Genomic DNA, 8,547 nt, shown 5'->3' on the forward strand with positions numbered 1-8,547 from the left:
AAAATAATGTATTTCTTTTTACTACTAATATATATATTCCTGTTATCTTAGAATAGTCGAGTCGATTAACCGAACTATCTATTGTTTAGATGATCTTATAAACAAGTTACCTCAGTGAAATGATCACTATGTTCGTGCAAAGTATATCGATTAGCCGGAAGTAATCAGGATGTCGCGCAAGATTTAAACGTATCAATTCAGCTCCGATTGGATGTGTTGGCAGATTATAAGCGAAGAAAGGCACACAGGACAACATTTTTTTAATTTCATTTCTAAAGTGTTATCGTAAAAATTTCCTATTTTAGTGCAAAAATTACGATTACATATGTGGTATAGCCTATATATACCATATATTATGTTATACAAAAAAAATACATGTCTTTTTATTTTTATTCTTCTGAAAAAAGTGCCGAATTGATAAAAATGTTTATACAGGGTAGATAGGAAAACCGGACAACCGAGACTATGATTAATGTTGACGTATCCAATAGTGATAATTTGAATAAGGCGAACTTTCTCGTCGAGAAATTCTCTAGTGAATGTTTTTGCATTCACTGACAAAATTCACAGTCGGAATGAATTGTTAACAAGAATGCTCACCTTTCCTCCAGTGTGTGAGATGTCGTGAAATTTTGGCACATCGTCCGGTTTTATTTGTCGACCCTATACGTATACTCTTAATATAGTAGATACATACGAATGTTTTGCTCAAGATGAATATTTTTGCGAGATCATGCGAAAAGTAAGCGTAAGAATACGCGAGGTTTTTGAAATGTGTTTTCTTTGTAATGTAGGAAAGCTGACATTGAAATTGAGGTTGATATTAAGCTCAAAAGCACATGTATATCGTGAAGAAAAACGCAAGAGGGTATGAGAAAGACGTGTGAAAATGTAGAAACGTGTAAATTGAACTAAAATTGGTACAAGAAGGAGAGAAAAAGTGAAAAACAAATTTGATAAAAAAAAGAGAATCATTGGAAAATTTATATTTTCGGGTATTTTTTCGCGGAATAAAGTAAAGTACGAAATGCAGCAAAGATGGGATCGATTGTGTATATCAGAAGGACGCATGTAGTTAAGAAGAAATCAACTGATTCTAACAAAATATAATTGTAAACTTTTGAGATAACTTCTTAAACGTGTTTCTTACTTCATTTTTAATAATGCGATCTTTTTAACAATGGAGAATGCCGTAGACAAATTTTCTGCATATGATTAAACCAAAAGAAATATTAAAAAAGTTTAATATTAAAATGTAGTTCTTAACAGTAAGTGTAAGATAATATAAGATTATGTATATAAGAGAATAATAACATTTTTAAGAAAAATTAAATAAAGAAACAATATTTTCAAGTTGGTTTCTTCTGGCTCTACTATGTCCAAGTGCTCTTTAAATAATTTCTATCTATTCAGGTTACGTTAAACAGATGTTGAAGAAATTCATCCATTTGTCAAATGCTGTTTTATAAACTTTCTTCAATTAAAAACTCCGAACATAAAAATCTTCAGATGAATTTACATCTACGCGCTGTATTTCGATGGATTAAAAAGCAATCGTAGTGCTTGAGGTAAATATATAACTTTGATATACCGTGAGATAAGAATGCGACGAGTATGCGTATGGGATGTCTCTCCTTGAAACATAATTATGAGTTTCATCGAAGAACGGGAGAAATCGTTTTATTTATCTGTAAACGGATTCTTCTTTTCTTCAATGAATAATGGATTATATCGATAGTGTATAGTGTATTTCTTTGACAAAATAAAAAAGAAATATGATTAATTTGGAATGAAAGATAGTAAGCGAGCAAAGCGTGCGATAGAATACAAGAAAACAGGAAAATAAGAATCTTCGTCATCCAATAGTCAACGTAAAAGTTTACGAGATTACAATTATTATTATACTATAGACAAAATAACGGAGAATCCTTTATCTTGAATACATAATCATATTTTTATATTATTTTATACCGATGACGTCGATTGAATGTTTTTCTAATTTTCCTCTTTCGTTTTTACATGATCGCAACGTTCCGACCCAGTTATATAACGATGGCACTATACTTATTAATTCTTTATATATATAAATCAATGTTGATAGTTCTTAATTTGTGACATAATTCAATTTAAACGATATATTTTATTAGAGATAATTTCATAGGAGAATTTTTTCTTTAATAAGAGCAAATTATGAATAATTATAACAAAAACTTTTTATATTTTCTCAGAATTAAAATTTATCAATACCAACAATTTAAATAAAATATTTATTAGCATTTTTATTCAAATAATATTAAATTAAATTTTTATTTAATATTAAAAATGAGTATTTATATTTCTTTAACATAATTTCTTTATATTTCCTTAATGTCAAAATGACATTAAATGATAAAAATAACATCAGATTGATACCAAGATATATTTATAACACAAATTATGTAAATATTTTTTATTTAATTAATTAAAAAATGTTGTTTAACATTCTTATTCTAAAATAACAACAAATCATCTTTTACTACCTCAGTTGAATAAAATTTTTCAATGTTGAAACATTATGGGAACAATTTTAAACATAATTGTTTAATAAATGTGTTTAATAAATGTCGCAAATTAAGATTAACCAGCACTGTAATAATGCAATAGGTACATGCGTTGAAGATAAACAGAATATTTTTAAAAATTAATTTTTTACATTAGCAACTACAGACAAATGTCTTTTATTAAAAAAGTCGAAGATAAGACGAAAACGATGAATACGAAGACGTAAATACGATTCATTTATTCTGGAGTGACGTTACACACGTATTGCAATTTGCTGAAAGACTGAGAATCTACGATTGATTAGTAAATAATACGTAATTAAGATTGAAGACATTTACCCTTATCTTCAAGTTAATCGAAATCTTAATATTAACTTTCAAAATAGTTTTATTTAATTTTTTATATAATTTATCATTAAAATTTAATCTTTAAATTGCTTTTAATTGACAAAATTATAAGATAAATTTTGTAATGTTTTGAATTTAATTTTTTGTGAAACAGACTTTTGATAAGTATTGCATCAAAAATTTTTACTTGTTTTTATTGCTATTGTAACCTTATTCTTCTAAGAGAACTATGTTTAACATTTATTTATATTTTGTTATCGGAATTAATTTAAAAACTCACATTTTGATTAATTTAATAATTATTTGTTTCGTATTTTTTGTTATTTAGAAAATAGAAAAAAGACTGAGCTTAGAGCTGTTTAGGTATTTCTACATGTTCTAAATTTTTTCCTTGCGATACGATTTTAAATAAATATTTTTATTCTTGAGAAAATTTTTAACTTCTTGATTACAATTAATAATCAAGATTTTGGAATATTTTTGCTATAAGATAAATTGATAGCAATACTTCATGCGAGTTTTAACAAATTATCATTATAAAGAAACGACAGCTTTACATTTCTTCATTTGTTTTCACTTTTCATACATTCCTGTTACAATATAAGTTAATTTATCATACATAAATAATATAGTCTATATATCAGTGAAGCTTTGCGGTTCTGTAACCTATCAGCGTAATACCGCAAGCTCGATTGATGTCTCCCCTATAACTATTTCCATACTGTTAGTACAATTCTCTGTGCCAATATCTGACTGAGTATTAATTAAAACAACAGAGACAAGATAACAATATACATTATATTCTCATTTATATTCGCTCCCAAATGAGGAAAAATATCTTTGCTGTAAATTCTTGTGCATTATTACTAATTGCAAGCAAAATAAGTACTTGATGGACATTAAGAAATTAAAAGACATATTAGTAGAAGAATTTTAGATCAATTTTTTTTACATGTTTTTAATAAAAAATACATTTAATATAAGAATTGATAAATTAATTTAAATTTTATATATATTAACTTGATGGATTAAAAATTTGAATTTACTGAAACGAAAAGATATTTTTCTTCCTCTGCACATAGCCATTGCCAACTATATTTCCAGGCAATGATAAATGAACGTCACTCCCGAATTCATCTTAATGTCAATTGAATTATCGAGATTGTAACTGGGTCGCTGAACCGTCGAACAGTCTGACTTACATCTGACAAATGCCGAACTGCCAAATAATATTTCATCTTCTGCACCCTTTTTCTGCTCCGTATTGTTTGAACCCATCCCACACACTTGTACAAAAGAATAACAATAAATTAGAAGAAAACGTTGCACAGGTGGCATTTAATGCCAGCGTTAATTCCACTAGAAGGAAGAAACTTGTACCTTTAAAGGCGATTTACCGTCTATTTTGTTTTACGCTTTAGGCGATACCAGTGTTTACAACAATTACCGGTGGAAAGAAGAAATCTTGTTATCGAAGAAAATCGCATTGTTCTGATGTCATATTGAGTATATGTAATGATTTATTAAACAAAACTATATATATTTTAAAGATATTCCATTTTAAAGTCAGTCAGAAAATTTTGATGAATTGTTATGAATAATGTTAATTGTGGTATTTATACTCTATCTGCTGTGTAATGCAACTGCATAAAATTTATCTTTGCAAATGTTTTATTTCTATAATATGAAATGTAATAATTGTATATTAATGTAAATTATTTGTCATATTTTATAAATAATTAATTTAAAATATCACAAATATTGCAAAAAATTCCATTTTCTTTTTTATATTCACAGAAAAAGAATATGTTTTTTATAAAGCATAATGCAATTAAAAAATTAAACAATATTAGATTAGAAAAAGAGTATCGAAAACTGTTCTGAATTTTATAATTAAAAAGTGGTTTTTGTAATAATTTAATCAGAATAGTGCGATTTTTTAATCAATATAATACTATGCATTATATTATATAAATATTATATAAATAAGTTAATTAGCGATTGCTAAAGGTTTATAGACCAAAAATATTTTCCATTTGTTTGGATGGTTTGGAGAAGATATTGCAAATTTTCAATATTTTTGCAACCTCCAAACAAAGAGCTCTTATTCTATTTATTTTTCTCTATATAATTAAACAAGTCTCTAATAATAATTGCGATATTTTATTTGTAATTAATTATTGTTCTATTCTTTTTTGTGTTGTTTGTTCTTTTGCAGAGTTATATTATATTTTAAAAGATTAGCTCTTACAATTGCGTTGAATGTACAATATTATACAAAATTCGGATATTTAATCAGCTTTGAGCATTATTAGTAAATTTCTAAATTTGTAATTGTAATAATTTGACAAATTCGTTTATTTTTTTTGTTTTATTGTTGTCTAAATAATTTATTATTTTTTTTATGTTGATGCAAATGAAAATGCGTAATAAAGAAGAGAATATAAAAGCTTCCAAATTAAATTGCTTCTAGACGCAATTCTTTGTTTCTTTTATAAATATGTTAAAAAAAATATCTATTAGTAATACTAGCGAGGATAAGTTCATCGTTTCATTATTGCTATATCACAATTTCTATTCTCTGTGTTTCCCATTTTATTGTATAATACTCTGTACATAATGGTGTAAATGTTCATCGAAAAAACTTATATATGGATAGAATGCGCACTTGTAATTTTTGTAACAGCAGGGTGATTGAGTTAATGAATGATACCGTTTTAACTTTGATTATTTGTAATTGGGTATGTCGCGTCTCCTCTATTTTTCCATTTACTCTCAAATATATCGCAATAAATATAGTGTCACAGAAGGTTGTTGCTGTTAAAGATTTTTATCTCGAAATAAAAGAAATTTGCGAAATGTGTTAACGGCTTGTAACGTTATAAAAATAAAGAAATAATAAATCAGAGAGTTTCAACTTATACAAACGAGATATAATGTGAGATAAAATTTATATCGAATGAAGTTGTTTGTAAAACATCATGAAATAATGTGCTATAAATACTAAAAATAAATACGTAAATTGCAAATTATAATTGTAACAAAAGAAGAAAATGGAGAGCAACAACTCTTTCTATGGGCATATTTTACTAGAGAACTGCTTGATTTGATATACATATGCTAAAGACTGAAATGTTTATTTTTCTTGAACTAAAATCTATAAACACAAAGTAACAAGATCATAACATTAATATTGTAATTTCACAGCCAATAATGTAACAGTTTCGTAAACGTGTGTTATATTTATACTGTTGAATGTGAAATTATAACATTAATGTTATGTTTCCTTTACTTGGTGTTTAATGGATAGCGTTAATAGAAGTCACGAACTTGCGAGAACATCGATCCAATGAGTTACCGTTTTCTATAATTATCGCAATACTGTATCTCACTTGTCTCGTGGCTCAAACATAGCAAATGACTTTATCGAACTCGATAAAGTTTTTTCATTTTTTTTTGTTAATAATCACGTTCCACGATTCTTTACGATACGCTCATTTGTTATTAGAATCAAGTTTTCTACGATTTATAAAATAAAAACCGGTGACGTGTATGTTAAATCACAACCATTAATTACTGCCGCTGTATAAAGCGTGCCTGGCGGTGTGGATGGATCTTACTATTGTTAATAGATATACGTACCTAATGTTATTAATTATTAACTCTTGATTTTTAATTGGAAATGCGAGATTATTGAAACCTAACGTATGAGATTTAACAAGAACAACAAATTGATAAAATAAATTTAAGCTATTTATATGATGTACGATTAGAAATAGAATTCTCATACGTTTAGGACTTCACAAATCTAGCTTCTAAGCGGATCCTACTAATAAACGCCATAGTGGTCCGAAAAAAAATAATTAGCTCGAATAAATTAAATTTACTTTAATGTACTTCTTTGTTTTTTTCTTCTTTGATACCTTTTATCATATCAGATTTTTAAGGATGTATCATACTCATTTTCTCACAAATGGTGTTAATATTTAAATAAATTATCTACACATGGAAAGTTGGATTTATAATATACTATTTTTATTGAATAATACATTTTCCTAATTTATTTTTTTATTTGTTAATTGTTATTAATTTTTATTTGTTGTAATATGAAATCTAAAAGATAATAATAAAAGTTTTAATTCCTTTGTATAAATATACTTTAAGTGTTTAAAATTATTTATGCAACATTTCATTGTAATTAATTCTTTGCAGATAGGGTGCAATTATACATTAAGTAGCACATGAAGCTTTAAAAAGTCTGCAATGATGTTGTTGCAGCTTAAACCGCAGTATTCTTGTTTATCACAACTTTCACAATATCATTATAACGTTTCAATAACATTATAGCAGCAAAAATAGGATGATATTTTTAGGTTTTGAAAACGATGTCATATCCATTTTGACAAGTATTGTTATAAAGAAGTGGTCACACTACATATTATAGCAGTGCACTCTATAATAAAGATAAATTAATAAACGGAGAATGTTATTCATATGTAATTAATATTCGATTAAAGTTAATTTTTTACTTTAAAATTATGTAAAAATATTGATAATAGAATTAAAAAATAATTTTTGCTTCAACTGGAATTAAATCTATAATAACTCAAAAGCTCCGCCTCACTAATATTAGATCAAATTTAAAAATTAATTAATCATTACAACTTACTACAATTTATAATACATATATGTATAAGTATACTAACGCGAACACGTAAATTCATAAATATGCTGATTACAGAATTATGCATAGATCATTAAGTAATAATTTTAGAGCCGCATAAATGAACACATGTGTCCGTTTGATCATTAGCTGTCATATGCTAATTTTATCCTAAAACTGAGTCACGTTAGTCTTTGCTATGGTATACAAATTACATCTAGATTATTCTAGATTATAGCTATTTTGACCGTATTTCTATCCATGCGCATGTGCAGCAATGTTTTTCATCCGTCATTTTGTCGCGGATAAGCCGAGTGGATCCTGAGTTCTCCCGACTCGTGCGGGCGGGTAACATGCGTGTAGGCGCTGACGTTCAGGCATCACCTTAAATTATTTATTTTTATTTTATTTTTCTTTATTATTTTTTTATTATTATTATTTTTCTGCGAGAATCGTTGCATAGAGCTAATCCGAATCAGAATCAGTGGCTGTGCGCGTTGATTGTATCGACCCTAATAGCATAGAAGGATTTCTATAATGTTGCACAAATATATATAATATTGAAACTATTGCATAATGTTTCTGAGAAGTCTCTGCAAGATTGCGGCAACATCAAAATGTCCGCTTCTGTCTGTAAGAAACGTTTCTGAAATATTACGGAAATGTTTGTAAAATCTTTTGGTGATGTTGGTACAACATCCTCTTTAGTTTCATTTGCAACATTGCAGAAATATAAAAAATATGTAAATATGCGAGCAGAACTAGGCAAAATATCATTGAAGTATTTAAAATACAAAATACTGTCAATCTTAATCAGTATTATTGAATTACAAAATACAAAATATTTTCAATCTTTTGATTTGAAATATAAATTATTTTGAATCAAAAGAATGAAAGTTATTTGTACTTTATAATTCAAAACGGAAAAATAAAAATGAAGAGAAATCTTTGATCATTATATTCGCTTTACCTTTGGTTGTATATATATATATATAT

The sequence above is a fragment of the Atta cephalotes genome (genome assembly GCF_000143395.1).
Source record: "Atta cephalotes unplaced genomic scaffold scaffold00008, whole genome shotgun sequence".
Taxonomy (NCBI): Eukaryota; Metazoa; Arthropoda; class Insecta; order Hymenoptera; family Formicidae; genus Atta; species Atta cephalotes.